The sequence below is a fragment of the Helianthus annuus genome, chromosome 13, assembly GCF_002127325.2.
Source record: "Helianthus annuus cultivar XRQ/B chromosome 13, HanXRQr2.0-SUNRISE, whole genome shotgun sequence".
Classification (NCBI taxonomy): Eukaryota; Viridiplantae; Streptophyta; class Magnoliopsida; order Asterales; family Asteraceae; genus Helianthus; species Helianthus annuus.
Genome location: NC_035445.2, coordinates 119,568,556 through 119,590,799, shown reverse-complemented (window position 1 = coordinate 119,590,799; position 22,244 = coordinate 119,568,556). Strand labels below are relative to the sequence as shown.

Here is a 22,244-nt window from a genome sequence, read left to right as displayed (position 1 = left end):
ACTGGTCTGAATGTGTTCTTACTGCTTCCTACTTAATTAACAGGCTTCCTTCCTCTGTGCTGCATGGTTGTTCTCCTTATGAAATGCTATTTGGTTTTAAACCTTCTCTTGATCACTTGAAAGTGTTTGATTGCATTTGTTTCTTCACTATTTTAGAAAATTCTGATAAACTTGAGGAATTAGCTGAAAAGTGCGTTTCTATGGGATATTCTAACTTTAAAAAGGAGTATAAGGTCTGGAGTTTAGACCAAAGAAAATTCATTTTTTCCAGAGATGTCAGTTTTCATGAAACTGTTTTCCCTTTTAAAAATGACTCTCCTGATCAAATCAATACAAACCTTTTAAACCAACTAAATTTTTTTGACAACCTTAAACCTTCAAGTGATACAAATCCCATTGATGAAGAGAAGGGTGCCACTGACTCAACTACTGTGACTCAGCAACACAGTGATGCAGTTGAGTCAACTATTGATAGTGATACTCAACAATCATCAGGCATTGCTGATGTGTCTGAGAACAATGAGTCCATAGGTGTTACAACTGAACCTGTGAGGGCTGAGTCTAGTAGTATTCATGATGAGTCAAACCTTCCTGAGGGTACTCAAAACACTAGAAGATCTACTAGATCTGCCTCTGCTCCTAAAAGATTTGATGACTTTATTGTTGGGAGTGCTAAATATAGTTATGATAAAGTTGTTAATTATTCCAACTTACCTAGTGAAAATATATGTCCTGCTGCCAATATTAATAAAGTTATTGAACCACACACTTATAAAGAATCTCTTAAAGATAAAAGGTGGATTGATGCTATGAATGATGAATTGTATGCTCTATATAAAAACAATACCTGGGATATTATGGATATCCCTAGTGGTAAAAAAACCTATTGGGTGTAAATGGGTGTTTAAAGTTAAATACAAATCAACAGGTGATATAGATAGATTTAAAGCTAGGCTTGTTGCTAAGGGGTTTAACCAACGTGAAGGGATTGACTTTGAGGAAACATTCTCTCCTGTTGTCAAAATGGTTACTGTTTGATGTGTTGTTAGTCTATCTGTTCAAAACAATTGGCTGTTATATCAACTTGATGTAAATAATGCTTTTCTTTATGGTAATCTTAGGGAAGAAGTCTATATGACTCTACCTGATGGGTTAAATGTTGATCAACAGAATAAAGTTTGTAAATTAAACAAATGTTTATATGGGCTAAAACAAACCCCACGTATGTGGAATGAGCGGCTTGTTCAAACGTTAGTTAAAATTGGGTTTGTTCAATCTAAATGTGATCATTCCGTGTTTATTAAGTCCGAAAAATCTGTCTTTATTTTTCTCTTGGTGTATGTTGATGATATTGTGTTAATAGGAAACTGTGAACGGGAGATAACTAAGATCAAGAGTCTTTTGAAAAATGAATTTTTAATCAAAGATCTTGGTTTACTAAAGTATTTTCTTGGGATAGAAGTAATCAAAACTAATAACGGTGTTTTCCTTTCTCAAAGAAAGTATTGTATGGACTTGTTAAATGAGTATGGGATGAGTGGTAGTAAGCCCAATAGCTGTCCCATTGACCAAAATCATGTTTTGACAAATCTAACTCTAAATAACTCAAAGCCTGTTGATGTCACACAATATCAAAAACTGATAGGTAAACTTATTTACCTATCACACACTAGACCTGATATTGCTTATTATGTTCATTATTTATCTCAGTTTATGCATAAGCCTACTGAGGCTCATACTCAAATCGCTTTCAAGGTGTTAAGGTACCTAAAAAGTGCACCTGGCACTGGGATCCTGTTTACAAAAAGCAATACATTTCACTTAACTGCGTTTGCAGATTCGGACTGGGCTAAATGTGTGGACAGCCATAGGTCTGTCACTAGTTTTTTGTATATTTCTTGGTGGATCCTTGGTTTCATGGAAAAGCAAAAAACAAAGTGTCGTTTCACGGTCCTCTGTCGAGGCCGAATACCGGTCCATGTGCAGTGCCACATGTGAAGTATTGTGGCAGCTGAATATCTTAAGGGAACTTCATGTTGATGTGAATATTCCAGTTGTGTTGAAATGTGATAACACTGCAGCTTTGTCTATTGCTGCCAATCCTGTCTTTCACGACAGAACCAAGCACTTCGGGGTTAAGATGGGCTGCTGGCTTGGGCTTATAGCACTAAGGGAGAAAATTGCATCAGGGTTGATCAAAACTCATGGGGTTAAGACCGAGCATCAGCTAGCTGACATATTTACCAAAGGCTTACTCCCAAAAGCTCATTCTGAAATGTGTAAGTTGCTAGGCCTGTCCAATCTTTTTGCACATTTAAACTGAGGGGGGATGTTAAAATATTAGTATTTATCCAGTATAAATGTGCCTATTTTTATACATTTTATTTATTTTTAATCATTTCCTTTTATCTTTGTTTGTGAGGTTTTGGCTATGATGTTTGGACTGTTGGCTTTGGGATTATTGTCGTTAGTATCAAGATGGGCTGCTGGCTTGGGCTTATAGCTGCTAGTGTCTAGTTGGGCTGCTGGCTTGGGCTCCTGTGTTGTTGCTTAGGGTTTGCCTCAGGATAAAAGGGGGCTTGGTCCTTTGGCTTATGCAATCGAGCTCTTCATCTCTTGTTCATCATTTCTTTGTTCACTGCTTTATTTCCCTATCCTCACATGTACATTCGTGAGTCTAGGGTTTATCTATTACTTGTACCGATTATCCTGTTGGAGATCTTTTTTGCTCTTTTGTTCATTTGTTAATCTTTGATGACAGATTTGTTCAATCATTGTATTTGGTGCTAAGATTACATAATAAAACTGTTTGATTCTTGAGTTCTGACAACAAGAATTAAAGCAATATCTTTCAAGTGCACCTCTACTAATGAAGCCTGAAGATGGGGATCCTCTGTCCCTATATCTTGCAGTATTAGGGAATGCAGTAAGTGTTGTCTTGGTAAAGGATCATGAAGGTCAGCAGTATCCTGTTTATTATGTTAGTAAAAGTTTGTTAGATGCTGAAACTAGATACTCACACTTAGAAAAACCGATATTAGCTCTAGTCATGACATCAACTAAGCTTAGGCATTATTTTGAAACACATAGGATTCATATAAAATCTAATTATCCTATTAAAAATGTGCTTAGGAAACCTGAAATGTCTGGTAGGATGGCTGATGTAGTGAGTAGTACGATAATGAAGATCAAACACGTTGATTCTGTGAATGCCCGTGTCGTTCTTCCCCAACCCCAAAATTCAACCCAAAGGGCTCGGAATTTGAAGTGAAAAACTGTTTTCTCAAAATTCAAGTCTGATTGTTTCATTCACTGAAGGGACATATAAATAATGACAGAAATTCGAAATGGGCCTAAAAAAGATAACGGGCCAAACACAAGCCCAAAAACAAAATGCCCAAAAAACTTGAAAAAAACATAAAAATGGAAAAAACTAATAGAAATAAGCGTTTTTTCGGCCCGGACGATGACCCAAACCGCCGTAGGCCGTTTGCAGCAAGTTAGAGCTCGTTCTCCCGTTCGTTTTGACTGGTCACACGCCCCAAACGGACTTCCGTAGCCCAAGTTAGAGCCATTTCAGTGAAGCCCCTTTTGTGACGCTGTCACACCCCCAAAATCCCACCTGCGGAGTACTACCGCTTGGAGGCGTGACTGACCAGGATCCAGCCACCAATCATACTGAACAAGCATATAAATAGTTATAAAAGTTTAACCATTCACGATTGGTGTTCCAAAACAAATAAGTTTAAGTTGCAGGCGGAAGCATAAGTTTAAAGTTATAACATAAGTTCCAAAAGTTTCAAGTTTAACATAGTCTTGTAGCAATCCCTGTCCCACAACGATCCTCCTCCATGCAAGCTCCAGTTGAGTACCTATGGTCCTGCAAAGCATGTAGTAACGAGTCAACAACTAGTTGAGTGAGTTCACGGGTGGGCGTTCGTTTTAGTTGTTTCGAAAACAGTTTACTTTATCTGGCATCCTGCCGTGGGGGTTACCCCATAGTTTAAAAAGACGTGACCAGTTCATTCCCAGTTACTCCGGCACTCCGGCCGTGGGGGCTACCCCATGTAGTTATCAGGCATTTCGGCCGTGGGGGCTACCCCATGTACATCATCTGGCTCTCCAGCCGTGGGGGCTACCCCATGTGTATACTAGACTCGTTACCGTATCGATTGCTGACTGTAGTCATGTTTATGTGCCCTGAAAACATCAATGTCTATCATCATCGACGTGCCCCAGATCCATTAGTTCACGCCCGTCCTCTGCGGCACGGTGTGAGGCTTGTCAGACCTAAATAGCGCTATCTAACTAATGACCCGCTCGCCATTGGCCCGGCGATTAGTCGATACAAAAAGGAGGGACTTCGTGATAGAGTTTTAGTCTAGTACGTTTATCCGTCCATCCGGACGAGGAATCACATTCCTGAACCACTGACGTCCTGCCCAAGGAGGACGAGGAACCACGTTCCTTAACCCAGTTCCCAACCCAGGGAATCCCATGCTTTGTAGAGGGTGTGAACTCACCTCGGTTTGCTCGGCAGTTAATCACAGAAAGTCAATCAAGTCGCAAGTAGTCAATAACGTCCTAACACGGATATCACGTATAATCAGATTCGAACCAAGTAGTGTACAAATGTTCAACACGCATGGAAATCACGTATAATCAGTAACAGTTCACAGTTCACAGGTAACAGTCAATCACAAGTTCAAAGTCCAAACAGTTGGGCTCGTGATAACAGGCCCAAATAACTCATCAACAGTAGCACAGAAGTTCATAAGTCCGGCCCACTAACTAAGGCCCAAAGTGTGGTCTCGAGTCGCAACCGGACTCGCAAGCATGGTCTCGAGTCATGCTGTGTGTTGATCATGGATGGTTGCGAGTCGCAACCGGTGTCGCAACCGTAGTCTCGGTTCATCATGCTAAGGTCTCGAGTCGCAACCGGACTCGTAACCTGTGGTTTCGGCTTGTCCTGATATGGTTGCGAGTCGCAACCGCGTGGTCTCGAGTCATCACGCTGTGGTTGCGAGTCGCAACGGGTGATTGCGAGTCGGTAAGCTGTCATTTTCACGTTCACGTGTTGATGCAGGTGTAATCAGCCAAATAGTACAATATAATCAGGCCCAAATCCGGAAATGACCAATAGAATTTCACTAACATATTTCCTAATCAGGCTATTAGTCAAATGTGGATCAAAATCACAAGGGTTTTCAATCTTCAACTATCATTCAAAGTGTTCTTCAAATATTCAAACCCATCTTCATCAAGTTCATAACATTTTAACCACTTATTCAATCAACACTATGAACAAGCATCAAAACACTAAGCATAACACATAACCCGGTTTTCATACAAGTCCGATTTCATGACATATGTAACCCGATTTCATGTTCATCAACATAAGTGGTTCAAACTTCATTTAGACACAACATATCACATCTTGCCATATAATATATGTTAACCGGTTATCAACATGGTGCATATTAGAATCATCATAAACATCAAGAACATCATGTAATCTCTAACTATAGACATCATCTCATGCATACATCCATTCAAGCACAAACACAACAAAAATTAACCATAAAAATACTAACCGGTTGGTGATGTGTGTGTGTGTGTGCCGATCCAAAGTCCAAATCCGAGAGTTTCTTGTGTCAACCGAGTGGATCCGAGAGTCTTGGAGATGTGTTTGTGTGCTAGAGTTCTAGTGGGAGAGAAGATAGAAGTGTGTGTGTGTTCTAATGTTCAACAAAGTGGTAACAAGTAACTAGGGGTGGTGTATTTATAGCCAAGTTCCAAGTGTTGCACCCTTATGGGTTTCGAGTGGGGGTTCACGGCCCAATGGCCCAACCGGCCACAAGGTTCTCGGCCCAAAGGCCTATTCGGTCACTATTCACTCGAGACCTCTTGGTCTCGAGTCGGGTCCGTTGTTTCGTGTCGGGTTCTCGGTTCACATAAAACACGTACACATATATATACAAATGCACTCACAACAAAGCACTTATCACATAAAAGGGTTCACGTTATCATTTTAACTAGTCACATAACGTACAAGCAAGTTACAACGAAAGGTTCTAGGTTTCGGGTTGTCACATCATCCCCAAGTTGAAAGAAATTTCGTCCCGAAATTTGACGGCACTCACTGAGGAAGCTAGTCAAGTTGTAAGGTTTTCCCGGTTTTCCTGGGGTGTCACATCCACCCCCCGTTGATCTGGAATTTCGTCCCGAAATTCCGTAGCTTCAGCCTCAGTAGCGTTTGTACTGTTCTCAAACAGTTGGGGATACTTTTGTTTCATCCGATCTTCGCGCTCCCAGGTAAACTCTGGGCCGCGACGTGAGTTCCAACGAACTCGTACAAGAGGTATTCTAGTGCTCTTGAGGACCTTAACATCCCGGTCCGTGATCTCGACAGGTTCTTCGACGAATTTCAACTGTTCGTCGATCGTAAGTTCCTTCAGAGGAACTACGTGCGTCTCATCTGACAGACACTTCTTCAGATTCGACACATGGAAAACGTTGTGCACTGCACCGAGTTCTGCTGGTAATTTCAGTCTGTAGGCCACCTTGCCTATTTTCTCAAGAATTTCAAAAGGTCCAACGTACCGTGGGTTGAGTTTGCCGCGTTTACCAAAACGAACCACACCCTTCCAGGGTGAGACTTTGAGTAATACCCGCTCCCCAACCTGGAGCTCAAGTGGTTTCCTGCCCTTATCGGCGTAGGCCTTCTGACGGTCACGAGCCGCCGCCATGCGTTGTCGTATTTGAGCAATCCGCTCAGTAGTGTCTACCACATGTTCTGGACCAGTGATCTGACTATCCCCCACTTCTGCCCAACAGAGGGGTGACCGGCATTTACGTCCGTACAATGCCTCAAACGGAGCAGCTTTAATGCTGGTGTGGTAGCTGTTATTATACGAGAATTCCACGAGTGGCAGATGCCTTTCCCAGCTGTTGCCAAAGTCGATTACACAAGCGCGAAGCATGTCTTCTAATGTCTGAATAGTTCGCTCGGACTGCCCGTCCGTCTGTGGGTGATACGCTGTGCTCATATCTAAACGTGAGCCAAAAGACTTGTGCATTGCCTGCCACAGTTCCGAAGTAAAACGTGCATCTCGATCAGAGATAATAGAAGTGGGCACCCCGTGCCTCGAAACAACTTCCTTGAGGTATATTTCCGCTAGAGTGGAGAATTTATCTGTTTCTTTGATTGCCAAGAAGTGTGCGGATTTTGTGAGTCGATCCACGATCACCCAGATAGTATCGTTCCCGCGCTGTGATCTAGGTAAGCCAGTAACGAAATCCATGGAAATTTGCTCCCATTTCCATTGTGGTATCTCTGGTTGCTGAAGTAGGCCTGAAGGTTTCTGATATTCCGTCTTGACTCGTGCACAAGTCAAACACTTGCTGACGTAAGTTGCTATGTGGGCCTTCATGCTAGGCCACCAATACGTAGTTTTAATATCGTGGTACATCTTGTCCGAACCAGGGTGTACCGAGTAGCGAGATTTGTGCGCTTCATCCATCACAAGTTCTCGTAAGTCGCCATAGAGTGGGACCCAAATGCGTCCTGTTACATAATAAGCACCGTCTTCCTTCTGTTCTAAGCGTTGCCTTGACCCGCGTAGAGCTTCAGCTCTAACGTTTTCTGGTTTCAGTGCTTCTATCTGAGCAGCTCGTATTTGCGAAGGTAGACTAGAATGTATCGTGAGTTGTAAAGCTCTTACGCGCTTAGGCGTAGTGTCCTTCCGACTCAGGGCGTCTGCCACAACATTGGCCTTGCCCGGGTGATACCTGATAGAGCACTCGTAATCATTCAGCAGCTCGACCCATCGTCGCTGCCGCATATTCAGTTCCTTCTGCTTGAATATGTGTTCTAAACTTCTGTGGTCGGTGTAGATGGCGCACTTGGTTCCGTACAGGTAATGCCGCCATAACTTAAGTGCAAAAACAACAGCTCCCAGCTCTAAATCATGCGTAGTGTAGTTCTTCTCGTGAACTTTAAGTTGTCGTGAGGCGTAAGCTATGACTTTATCTCGTTGCATCAATACACAACCAAGACCTTGAATTGATGCATCACAGTAAACCACAAAATCTTCTGTGCCCTCTGGCAGTGAAAGGATAGGTGCACTACAAAGTCTATCCTTTAGATGCTGAAAAGCTAACTCTTGTGCATTTCCCCAATGATAAACAACGCCTTTCTGTGTTAACAACGTGAGGGGCTGCGCGATCTTAGAAAAATCCTTAATGAATCTCCTGTAATAACCTGCCAATCCCAAAAATTGGCGAATTTCCTTTGGTGTGCGAGGCGCAGGCCAGTTCTTAATAGATTCCACTTTGGATGGATCAACGTGAATCCCATCCTTGTTCACCACATGCCCTAGGAAATGGACCTCTCGAAGCCAGAAGTCGCATTTCGAGAATTTTGCGTAAAGCTGTTCCTTCCGAAGGAGTTCCAAAATAAGTCGTAGATGTTGTTCGTGCTCTTCTTTGCTCTTAGAATAGATCAGGATGTCGTCGATGAAGACTATAACAAACTTGTCCAGATACGGTTTGCACACTCGATTCATCAAATCCATAAAAACTGCCGGTGCGTTCGTCAGCCCAAACGGCATGACCAGAAACTCATAGTGCCCATATCGAGTCCTACAGGCCGTCTTAGAGACATCCTCTTCCCGAACTCTCAGCTGGTGATATCCCGATCTCAGATCGATCTTTGAATAGTAGCTCGACCCCTGCAACTGGTCGAACAAGTCGTCAATACGCGGTAGAGGATAACGATTCTTCACAGTCACTTTGTTGAGTTCGCGATAGTCGATACACATTCTGAAGGTACCATCCTTCTTCTTCACAAATAACACTGGAGCTCCCCAAGGCGATGAGCTAGGACGAATGAAACCCTTATCCAAGAGTTCTTGTAGTTGCGTGGAGAGTTCTTCCAACTCTGATGGCGCTAAACGATAAGGTGCACGGGCTACAGGCGCGGCTCCAGGAGCTAGATCAATCTGAAACTCGACTTGGCGATGGGGCGGAAGACCAGGTAATTCCTCAGGGAATACCTCAGGATAGTCGCGTACAACCGGAAAATCTTCTAGCTTCTTCTCCTTCTCTGTGGTATCAGTAACTAAAGCCAAAATCGCAGTGTGGCCCTTTCGTAAGCATTTCTGAGCCTTAAGAAGAGAGATGATGTTCTCAACAGCACTTCTCTTGTCGCCACGAATCATGAGAGGTTCACTACCTAAACCAGGAATACGAACGATCTTCTCGTTGCAAAGAATCTCTGCTCGGTGTTGGGATAACCAATCCATCCCAATGACAACGTCGAAACTACCCAAGACAATAGGAATAAGATCGATAGAGAAAGTCTGGTTAGCGAGAATAAGCTGGCAACCCTTGACTACGTGAGAGGCTTCCAAACTCTTACCATTAGCTAGCTCTACAGTGTGCTTGTCGCTCAGGGGTGTAGGAGTACGCTTAAGCATCTTACTAACTTCTAGTGACACATAGCTAGTATCGGCACCCGAATCAAATAAGACTGTAACATAAAAGTCGTCGAGAAGGAACTTACCCGTCACCACGTTGGGATCATTCCTTGCTTCACCTTGACCAATCACGAACACTCGTCCCCTAGCACCATTGTTGTTGTTGTTCCCATTGTTACCATTCCCCTGATTGTTGTTGTTGTTCTGGTTCAGTTGGGGACAATCTTTCTTGAAGTGGCCCTCAGCTCCACACTGAAAGCATCCTTTGTTGTTACCCTGCTGCTGTCGCTGGTTCTGCTGAGGTTGCTGACGATTCTGATTGACGGGGTATGCGCTTCTGCAATCCTTTGCAACATGACCAGGCTTGTTGCATCGATGACAGTTGCCCCTGGTGCATGGCCCACTGTGGTGTAGGCTACAACGATTGCACTTGGGGTGATTTCCTTTGTATCCACCATGACTTTGACCACCAGACGACTGCTGACTGGGGCTCTTGTGATCATCTGTCTTTCTCTGCTGAGACTGAGTTTGCACTGAAGTTGAACCCCTGCTTGAAGTTCCATCCCATTTCCGTTTATCCCCACTAGAAGCACCAGAAGTAGTTGCAGCACCTATACGCTTCGGTAACTTGTTCTGCTCCACCGCTTGGTCAGTGAGACGGTGAGCCAACTGTACAACCTGCTGGATAGTAGTCAAGTTCGCTGAAGTCACATGACTTTGGATCTCTGGCACCAAGCCCTTGAGATAGAGTTCAATTCGCTTGTAGGGAGGATCCACCATAGTAGGACACAACAAGGCAAGCTCATGCGATCTCTTAGTGTATGCCTCAATCTCCGACCCCGACATCTTGAGATTGTAGAACTCATCTTCCAGTTTGTGAATGTCGTCACGACTGCAGTATTCTTCCCTGATCATTTCCTTGAAAGTTTCCCATGGGGTGGCATTGGCAGCAACCAACCCTAACATCTGCACTTGAGCATTCCACCACGTGAGAGCCAAACCCTCGAGAGTACCAGTAGCATACTTCACCCTGCGCGCTTCAGGGCATTCACACATTTCGAACACAGACTCCAGTTTCTCAAACCAGTGTAGGAGACCTACTGCTCCTTCAGTTCCGCTAAAAGTAGTGGGTCGACAGTCCATAAAGGTCTTAAAAGTGCACACCGGTGCCTGAGCATACTGACCTAAGGTAGGTGAAAGAAAAGACAGAGTTTAACACAAAGGTTGGTTCACGAGAGTAGGATCCAAATGATCCTAGGACAATTTCGGACTGCAGGATATACCTCCTGCGTGTGCAGCTGCGAGCGCTGCGGCAACTCGTTCGTTGATCAAAGCCGTCAACTGGGCTTGTGTCATGTTAACGCGTCCAGACATGGTTCTTCATAACAAGAGTAATACGTGTGAGAGAGGTTCGCGAAAGCACGATAGTAGGACAGAGTAAGCACGCACGTGTTCAAACAACAGTAGTTATACTAATCAAGCATACCATGAGCAATGTACTACGTAACTAACAAGTAGGCCATATACATACATTATATTACCTAGAACGTCGAGCCTTGCATGAGGAGCGAAGTGTCGTTGTGGACCGTTGAGCACTAAACCGGTTATAGTCTGGTTTTAACAAAAACGTTTCTCCTTTATTAAAACCAAGTTCACTATAACCAATGGCTCTGATACCAATCTGTCACACCCCCAAAATCCCACCTGCGGAGTACTACCGCTTGGAGGCGTGACTGACCAGGATCCAGCCACCAATCATACTGAACAAGCATATAAATAGTTATAAAAGTTTAACCATTCACGATTGGTGTTCCAAAACAAATAAGTTTAAGTTGCAGGCGGAAGCATAAGTTTAAAGTTATAACATAAGTTCCAAAAGTTTCAAGTTTAACATAGTCTTGTAGCAATCCCTGTCCCACAACGATCCTCCTCCATGCAAGCTCCAGTTGAGTACCTATGGTCCTGCAAAGCATGTAGTAACGAGTCAACAACTAGTTGAGTGAGTTCACGGGTGGGCGTTCGTTTTAGTTGTTTCGAAAACAGTTTACTTTATCTGGCATCCTGCCGTGGGGGTTACCCCATAGTTTAAAAAGACGTGACCAGTTCATTCCCAGTTACTCCGGCACTCCGGCCGTGGGGGCTACCCCATGTAGTTATCAGGCATTTCGGCCGTGGGGGCTACCCCATGTACATCATCTGGCTCTCCAGCCGTGGGGGCTACCCCATGTGTATACTAGACTCGTTACCGTATCGATTGCTGACTGTAGTCATGTTTATGTGCCCTGAAAACATCAATGTCTATCATCATTGACGTGCCCCAGATCCATTAGTTCACGCCCGTCCTCTGCGGCACGGTGTGAGGCTTGTCAGACCTAAATAGCGCTATCTAACTAATGACCCGCTCGCCATTGGCCCGGCGATTAGTCGATACAAAAAGGAGGGACTTCGTGATAGAGTTTTAGTCTAGTACGTTTATCCGTCCATCCGGACGAGGAATCACATTCCTGAACCACTGACGTCCTGCCCAAGGAGGACGAGGAACCACGTTCCTTAACCCAGTTCCCAACCCAGGGAATCCCATGCTTTGTAGAGGGTGTGAACTCACCTCGGTTTGCTCGGCAGTTAATCACAGAAAGTCAATCAAGTCGCAAGTAGTCAATAACGTCCTAACACGGATATCACGTATAATCAGATTCGAACCAAGTAGTGTACAAATGTTCAACACGCATGGAAATCACGTATAATCAGTAACAGTTCACAGTTCACAGGTAACAGTCAATCACAAGTTCAAAGTCCAAACAGTTGGGCTCGTGATAACAGGCCCAAATAACTCATCAACAGTAGCACAGAAGTTCATAAGTCCGGCCCACTAACTAAGGCCCAAAGTGTGGTCTCGAGTCGCAACCGGACTCGCAAGCATGGTCTCGAGTCATGCTGTGTGTTGATCATGGATGGTTGCGAGTCGCAACCGGTGTCGCAACCGTAGTCTCGGTTCATCATGCTAAGGTCTCGAGTCGCAACCGGACTCGTAACCTGTGGTTTCGGCTTGTCCTGATATGGTTGCGAGTCGCAACCGCGTGGTCTCGAGTCATCACGCTGTGGTTGCGAGTCGCAACGGGTGATTGCGAGTCGGTAAGCTGTCATTTTCACGTTCACGTGTTGATGCAGGTGTAATCAGCCAAATAGTACAATATAATCAGGCCCAAATCCGGAAATGACCAATAGAATTTCACTAACATATTTCCTAATCAGGCTATTAGTCAAATGTGGATCAAAATCACAAGGGTTTTCAATCTTCAACTATCATTCAAAGTGTTCTTCAAATATTCAAACCCATCTTCATCAAGTTCATAACATTTTAACCACTTATTCAATCAACACTATGAACAAGCATCAAAACACTAAGCATAACACATAACCCGGTTTTCATACAAGTCCGATTTCATGACATATGTAACCCGATTTCATGTTCATCAACATAAGTGGTTCAAACTTCATTTAGACACAACATATCACATCTTGCCATATAATATATGTTAACCGGTTATCAACATGGTGCATATTAGAATCATCATAAACATCAAGAACATCATGTAATCTCTAACTATAGACATCATCTCATGCATACATCCATTCAAGCACAAACACAACAAAAATTAACCATAAAAATACTAACCGGTTGGTGATGTGTGTGTGTGTGTGCCGATCCAAAGTCCAAATCCGAGAGTTTCTTGTGTCAACCGAGTGGATCCGAGAGTCTTGGAGATGTGTTTGTGTGCTAGAGTTCTAGTGGGAGAGAAGATAGAAGTGTGTGTGTGTTCTAATGTTCAACAAAGTGGTAACAAGTAACTAGGGGTGGTGTATTTATAGCCAAGTTCCAAGTGTTGCACCCTTATGGGTTTCGAGTGGGGGTTCACGGCCCAATGGCCCAACCGGCCACAAGGTTCTCGGCCCAAAGGCCTATTCGGTCACTATTCACTCGAGACCTCTTGGTCTCGAGTCGGGTCCGTTGTTTCGTGTCGGGTTCTCGGTTCACATAAAACACGTACACATATATATACAAATGCACTCACAACAAAGCACTTATCACATAAAAGGGTTCACGTTATCATTTTAACTAGTCACATAACGTACAAGCAAGTTACAACGAAAGGTTCTAGGTTTCGGGTTGTCACAGACGCGATCTTGGGCCTCCAAGTACCGGATGGCCCGCTCTTCTACGCTTGGGCCCGCATCAATGGCTAAGGGGTCTGTAAAACTAAGTGCATATGATTTGGTATATGAACCTATGAATGCTATAAAGTCTTAGGCTTTAGCAGACTTTGTGGCTGATTTTAGTAGTGATATACAAGAAGAAGCTGACCTAGAAGTACAACAACTAGGTGAAAGTTCAGAATTTTGGATATTACATACTGATGGTGTATCCAACATAAGAGGTGTACGATTAGGGATTCTACTAAAATCGCCACATGGGGACATATTACCTCAGGCTATTAGATGTGAATTTTCTGCTACAAATAATTAAGCCGAGTATGGAGCTCTAATAGCAGGATTAGAATTGGCTAAGGATATGAATATTAGATGTTTACAAGTATATGTGGATTCCATGTTGATTACTAACCATTTCAATGGATCTTATGCAGTAAAAGGCAAAAAGTTAGCTGAATATCTTGAAATTACTAAAAAATTAGCAGGATATTTCCAAGTCGTAACCATTAATACGATGTACAAGTACAAGACATTTCAATATTTATATGTTTAGCCTTCCATTCATGTTCCTATATAACAAATCATGTTCCAACCTTCACACTCTTCAGCCTAATAAATTTTGTTGAAGTTAGTCATTCATTGTCAAGAATGACTATCAAAGGCAAACTTCCAAGTCATAACCATTAATACGATGTACAAGTCTACAAGACATTTCAATATTTATATGTTTAGATACTAGTTAAATATTACTCGTCATGTCTATTAAAATAAAAATTTATTAGTTAATTACCAAACAAAATAGTCTAATGGCCAATTACAACCTATTTTAGAATTAATTTACTTACATATAATTGTTATATTTATTTTTATAGATAGGTCATTTTTGTAACGGAACAATATAATGTATAACTTTAAATATTTTTTTAAAAACGTAATCTTATATTTTATGAAATTTTACATGTATACCTTGCCGTGTTTAATTTATTAAATAACTTAAACAGAGTTTAAATTTTTAAATTTATATCACCTGTTCCCTCCAATTCCAACCCAAAATTTTCTATTCCCTCCCATTGTTCTCCCTCAAATTATTAGTTTCCCTCGAAGTCCAGATTTAATTTAGTTTGAAACCATCAATTCCCCAACCCAACTTATACCTCCAATTTTTCATTGACCCTTTTATTCCCACCCCCAAATCCCTCTTTATTTTTTTCCTGTCCTCCCTCTTTAGCCTGATACCAGTTGCTAGTTGTTGGAACTCTCGAGAGAACGAGACCAGGAGGAGACTTCTTATGAAGGTAAACTATCCGTCGACTTACAGCCCTAATCACTTGGGTTTCGAGTTTAGTCAAATCGAAGGTAAACTATTTCTTTGTCCAAAATCAATTGTAGACGTAAAACAAGTTGCTTGGGTGAGTTTTAAGTTGATTTGTGGTGTACTAAACACCATATTATGTGTGTTAAAGCATGCTTATTTCTCTTGATTTTGGCGTAATTGTAAGTTTTGTATGTTCAGGTTAATCATGATGAGAAGCGGTTGATGAAGACGCAATCAAATACTATAAGGAACGTAAATTTTCTTTTCTCTATTTATTATCTCTCACTTATTTTCATGTAAATTTCATCGTTATCTGCAAGATTTGTGAAATTATCTAACATTTTTTTATGTCTATCTATGAGAATAGCATTGTTATTTATTTTACCAAGATGTGGCAACTCTATAACTATTTGCAAAAATGGCTAAATTGGGTAAGTTTTTCAAATGGCCACAACCATATTTGATTTATTTCATAATCAAAATAGTGAAAACCAAAGTTCTGCAGTTATTGATGAAGAAAGCACGAACCAAATTAGTTTAATGTTTAATGAAATACTTTGGTGATGATGTTATATTTTTTTGATTTTGTTGCAGCTTGTTTTTGGGAATTTAAAGTGCCTAAGATCTTTCCTCCTTGTATTCTTCTCACTTGTCTTCACGGTGAATAGTTCATATGAATCTTCAACATTTGTAATTATTTCATCACTTACTACTAGGGATTAGCATTTGGTACCGGTATTTACAGGTAAAACACCGGTAAGTACCGGTACCGTACTGGTACTGGTACCGGTACCGAACCTGTATATTCGTACCATTACCACTTTTTCCCATTTTTCGGTACCGGTACTCGTTCGGTACCGAACGGGCACCCTGCTCATCCCTACTTACTACAACCCTTGAGTTGAGTACTGGATTATTCAAGAAAAGTGGTACTGGTAGGGCTGTAAGTGGAGCCTAGTTATCACATTGCTAGGGTTTAGGTTTAGTAATGTACAATAATCTAACATTTCAGAAAAGATATAATCTCAGATAGGCTCCACATTGCTAGGGTTTAGGTTCCATGGTTGACTTAATCAAATGAGGAGCAATGCGTTTGTTAAAGGCCTGAATTTTAATATGTTTCATGTCGTCACATTATTCGATTAACAAGATATTTTAGTATGCAGATCTATGAGGTGGTTACAATCGCTTGATTACTATTTGTTTAAAAAGTGATAACTTTGGTATTGATGTGTTATTAACAGTGATGTGTTAATTTATCAGTACCAGTGAGGAATAAACGACGGAGTAGGCCGGAACGAGAGAAAATAGAGAAACATGATATGATGAAGAAAATTGAAGAAACTTGAGGTTACATCCTTAAATGAATAAGAGATTTCAATTGTAAATAATATATGCCAAGTTTCTACCAAGTTTGGATATGGGTTTATGTTAGTAAACACATTATTTTGAATATTGAATGTATTCCTTTTGGTTAATTTGTATCTTTATTCTGTTATTGTTTACTTAGTTGGATATTTCCTTTTTCTATTTAGTTTGGATGTTTATCTTTTGTGTGAATTGTGTGTGTATATATATATAGTTTCTAATATAATGTTTACAATAAAAAATTGGGTAAAATTCGTACCAAATTGTGTAGCAAAAATCTCAAAATCTGTAACGAAAATCTTTCAAAATTTGTAGCTAGATTCCGAATAAAAATCATAGCAATGTAGCATAACCGGTAGCAAAAACCATCGCAAATTTGTAGCTAAATTCTGTAGCAACATTGGTAGCAAGTTTTTGTAGCTAACATTCGTAGCGAAAATAATGCAAAAGGTAGCAAATTTTCATAGCCAAACCATAGTAAGTTCGTAGTTAAATCATGTAGCAAAATGGTTGCAAAAATGGTAGCAAAAACGTAACAAATTTCCGTAGCCAACACTCGTAGCAAAAACTAGTTCGTAGCTAAACATTAGTAGCAAAATTTCATAGCTAAAAATATCGGTAGCTAAAAATCCAAAGTGAAATTCCATAGCAAATCCGTGGCTAAAATAGCGACGCCCTTTTTTCTAGCTAAAGTCGTCGCAAATATAATTTTCGTAGCAAATAAATTTGCGACAAGACTTGTAGCTACGGACCAAATCCGTAGCAGACACCTAGTTTGCAACGGATTTGCTACGGATTTGGCCGTAGCAAATACCTATTTATGTAGTAGTGAACGTTCATTTGAAAATTTTGAAAAGAACGTTAAAGTGAAATGAAAATAAAATATTGACTTTCAAAAAAAAATTTGCCTTTCAAAACAAAAATATAGGTTATAATGTTATTATTATTAAATAGTTTTTCTTATCTCATTATACATTATACATATTATTTTAAAGCTAGCATGAATAGTGAATTCACTAATATTCATTTTTAAAGTATTTGATTATTTTAAAATAATATTAGTTATTGTTGTTTCTATTAACGCCATCAAATTGGTTAATGTCTAATGTATTTAAACGAACCTATAGCATAAAAGTAAATAAGTGTAGAGTGTTCTTTTTAGTCGTAATTTATAATGAGTGCTGATATTGTACCGATATCGTGACTAATTGATCTGATTCAAACAAAACATTGGCACCGTTATTGGCATTCAAACCGGTATATGTATCAGTTTTATACGCTTTATCCGATTAAATTTCTATTTAATTTGATTTTTCTCTAATAACATGCATTTGTTAACTTTTTTTAAACCTGAATTTGCAATTTTGTTTACTTTTTTTTCTCGACATTTCAATATAGTTTTGTATTCAAATTAAAGTGTTTTTGTTGCATCGTAAACTATACACGTCCAGGTATCGTATGGTACCGTGATGAACCGAGCCGATTCCAATCGAACAACATCGGAACTAGTATGGGTACTGAAATGATCGAAACTGGTACCCGTAATTGTTTTTATGGTTTTCAATCAAAATTTGTATTCAAAATAAAGTTTCTTGTCTTTTTTGTATCATAAACTATACAAATGTAGGTATCGTAGAGTACCATGATGAACCGCATTGATTCCATGCGAACAACATGAGTACCGACATCGATATTGAAATAACCATAAGCGATACCAATAATTGTTTTTATGGTTATCAATCGATATAAAACACGTATCAAGGTCCTTTTGGATATATCAAGACCCATATATTTTGTTTTCTTTTTCCGATTGCTATAGCGAGGACCGATAGCGTAACGAACCAAATCAATACTGACCGAATTCCCGCCGTATAACGCGGGGGAATTCCACTAGTTAACTATTATGTGTGACTAACTAAATAGTAAAAAAAAAAAAAAAAAAAAAAAAAAAAAAAAAAAAAACACTTTATCCTACACAACAAAATTTTAACATATACATATTGAAATTTATCCTACATATAGATTAGGGTTGTTTTAAAAGAGTATATTTTAAATTCGAGTTATTAGTTTAATTTAATTAACTAATTTATTGAAAAACAGTAAATTAATCAATTGTGTAAATTCACCCTATGCTTTTACAATAATGTTAAATATACATATATAGAGTAAATTACAAGTTTTGTCCTTTATGTTTGTTCCAAATTTCAGGCGTTGTCCTTTACCTTTAAAATTGATGAGTTTTGTCCTTAACGTTTCAAAATCCTACACGTTATGTCCTTTAGGGCAAACCCAGTTAATTTTTTTTTTGTTAAATCTGATCATGTGGAAGGCACATGAGGGCATTTTGGTAATTTTGTTTTTAGGGAAATTTATGTAATTAACTTAAAATAAACACCCCACCATCTTCAAAAGTTGAAGACCCACCACTTGCCATCACCTGCGCCACCACGTCCCACCCTCACCTGCTGCAGACCACCAACACCTCCCACCCTCACCTGCCGCTGACCACCCACTATCCCCACCATCGCCTGACCTACCATAACCACAATAGCAATTATCATATCCATAATTGAAGCTTCAAGTTCCATATACAAATTCCAGTGTGGCAGCGTTACCAAGTAGAAATAAGTTCACAGGAAACTACGTGTAGCCACAAAAATCATAACCCAGTGTGTATAAATGAAGGCATTAGTATCACCAGAAGAGGTTTACAGATATGCCCAAAAATTCAAAATATTTAACAAGTTATCATTCGCGATCAAGGGTAGGATAACAAGTATTCATGGATGTTTTTGGCTTCAGTTTACCAAAAAAATAAAAATAAACAGTCAAAAGAAAAAGGTGTACAAACCTGAATTCAATCCCGAGTCAGATTCATCTTCTACTTTCACCTTCTTTTGCATACTCTCATGCATCATTCTCATCATTTTTATTCTCTATAATTCCCTGTCACATTTTTCACAGTAGATATGATACGCTTGATCACAGCCATCACAAAGGACGATCCGATCATCTGAACAAACAAGAAATCCCCAAATCTCTGAACAAACAAAAAATCCTCAATGAACAAACAAAAAATCCCCAAATCTCTGAACAAACGAAGATCTGGGTCGATAAAAGTGGTTGTGGGGGGCGGATCGGGTCAGATCTGCTGGTGGAGTTAGATCTGCAGTGTCTGGATGTGGCGGCGGCGTCTGGATGTGGTGGTGGCGTCTGGATGTTGCGGTGGTGTCTGGATGTGGCGGCGATGTCTGGATGTGGCAGCGCTGTCTGGATGTGGCGGCGATGTCTGGATGTGGCGGCGGTTCTGGGTCAGAGGGTAGGTTAGTGAGGGTGGGTGGTAGAAAGCGGTGCTTGTGGGTGGTAGATGATGGTGGCAGGTGGTGTTTTTAGAGAGAAAATGATATAGAGAGAGGTGAGGGAGAGTGACTCAGAATAAAGCTTATAAATAGATATCTAATATTTTTATTGAAAGGGTAAAAAGACAAATATGCCCTCATGCGAGGTCTATGTGACCAGATTTAACAAAAAAAAAATTAACTGGGTTTGTCCTAAAGGACATAACGTGCATGATTTTGAAACGTTAAGGACAAAACTCATCAATTTTAAAGGTAAAGGACAGCGCCTGAAATTTGGGACAAACATAAAGGACAAAACTTATAATTTACTCTATATATTAAATGGAGCATTTCTTCTCATTGAACTCATAAATATACGTATATAATTATATATATGTATATATAAAGGCTTCTTTTAACATAATTAGGTAACATGAAAAGCCAGCCATTCTAGGGACTCCAATTTAAAAGGTAATATACCATTAATTATGTAACCATAAATTTTAAAAACAAATTAGCTATTAAATTTAATATAACTTAGCTTTTGTATAAATCCTTACAAAATATCTATTACTAGAAAAATGAGTATCGGTTATGGACTTACCTTCGACAATTATCCGTCGGTATGTAGCAAAAAATAAAATAAAATCATAAGAAACTATAAATATACGTTAGTGATCCAACAGAAATCAACGACAAATTACCGAGGAAACAAATGTTGACAATTTAGCGAACACTTTATTGCTGATGAATTACTGACAGTAACTTGGAAGGAATCGTCACTCTGTCTTTTGGAAGGAACAATTCACCAATATGTCAATATTTTGTCACTCTTGTGAGCATAAAATTTCAAACTGAATTTCCAATCAAACTTTTTAATCCTATGTTGTTATGGGGCCCATTCCTAACAACATTCCTATCGGTAATATCTCGTAGTTATTGTAAATAAGGTTTTGAAATAGATTCCAACTCAGACTTTTGCGGTCTTTTATCAGTGTGGGCACATTACCGACATCGCATACGTAGATAATCCATTGCTATAACTTTTTATAATTAACTTGACCACCTCGTTGGTTAACCATTGAGTATTTTAGTTCAAGCCTAAAATTGGCAGCCTCCCTCTATTTCAAATATGGCTTTGGGCGTGGTTTGCGGGAAGAGTTGCCAGATCTTTGTTATCATGTATGTAGTATTTTTGGTCTTAGAATATAAACACTCTATCATTGTTGTGTTATCTACGATATTCATAGCAAAAAAAAAAAAAAAAAAAAAAAACCAGTTGGTACGAGGAGTTGGTGTCGCATGTGCACAAATATAAAAGTTTTTTATTTGTTTGTGTTTTCCACATTGGGTAAAAGGGGCTTGTGGGCTCAAAAATAAATATAAGGGAATATATTCTATGCGGTGCCTGGGTCTAGCCATAAGTAGAAGCGTAGCACACATTTACATATCAAGGGATAATTTCTAGAAAAGTAGTGTAATTTGTGTTTAGGATTTGGAGATATAACGTGTGTAATTTTCTTATAAGATCCGTAAACAAGTGGCTTGTTGTTACATGATGTAGGTTTGTGTAACCAGAATGTTGTATAGTATTCACACACAATTATATAATGATTAGTAGGCCCAAAAGTGAATTATTATGACCCGGTGTGGCTTTATGTAACCAAAACAAACTCAAAACACATTTCAAGGCGCATTATGTCCCACGATTAGTAGCATTCACAAACAAAGATGAATAGACCCAAATTCACGTGTTATAACCCAGTGTAGGTTTATGTATTGTGTATGCATGTAACCTATTATGATTAATTGAATAGGTGTGTACATTGTGTGTATGTAACATGTTTGTCTAGATGATATTTGATTACGAGTAACTGCTTTGTAGTGTTGTAACTTGGTTTGATTTGTTAGGATATGTGTGATTGTGTGATTTTGTCAGATTCTAATTTGTTTTGGTTTGATTTGTTATGACAATGCCAACCTCCTTGAATTACACATATAGAAGATCGTTGTTTGTGTATGGTTTGTTAAAAGAGTTGGTTGTTTGTTATTTGTGGTTTTATTGGAATTTGTTTTCTCAAAAATAATAAATAGATATAATTAATTTAATAACATTTAGAGTCTAGAATTTTAGATTTAATGTGAGGCCATGTTCATTTTTTGATTTTATTCACTAATCTTTTAAGTTTTGTGTCATTACTTAATCATGTGTAGCTAATGAATTGCTTTCATAGTGAGATGAAAAACCACTAGTAACATCCGTCTTAGAGTTGAAAATGAAATTGCTAGAAAATTACACTTTGAAATCGCATTGGCTAATTTAATTGTAAATGACGTTTGTGCGACTATACATATTTACATAATAAATTTTACACACGAACCAGGTTTATATATTTATAAAAATGGTTTATACCTTAACATTAAAACACACACAAAAGAACAAGTGTATCCCGTCATATATGTAGCAAAGTATTGGTAAGAGCCAGATATCGATCCATGGAACACGGGCAGAATAGAGTACTAAATCTTTGTCAT

General features: G+C 39.7%; 1 long non-coding RNA gene across 4 annotated transcripts; it reads left to right on the top strand.

Annotated features, from left to right (window-relative positions):
• Nucleotides 1-14,774: 14,774 nt before the first annotated feature.
• On the top strand, nucleotides 14,775-16,508 carry LOC110899181. 4 transcript variants are annotated; one of them, XR_002569986.2, is made up of 3 exons: nucleotides 14,775-15,044; nucleotides 15,202-15,663; nucleotides 16,267-16,508. It is a non-coding gene; the product is annotated as an uncharacterized LOC110899181 (long non-coding RNA). The 4 variants fall into 4 exon arrangements; XR_004875774.1 differs by having other exon boundaries at nucleotides 15,202-16,178; XR_004875773.1 differs by having other exon boundaries at nucleotides 14,776-15,044; nucleotides 15,202-15,434; nucleotides 15,598-16,508.
• The last annotated feature ends 5,736 nt before the right edge of the window (nucleotides 16,509-22,244 follow it).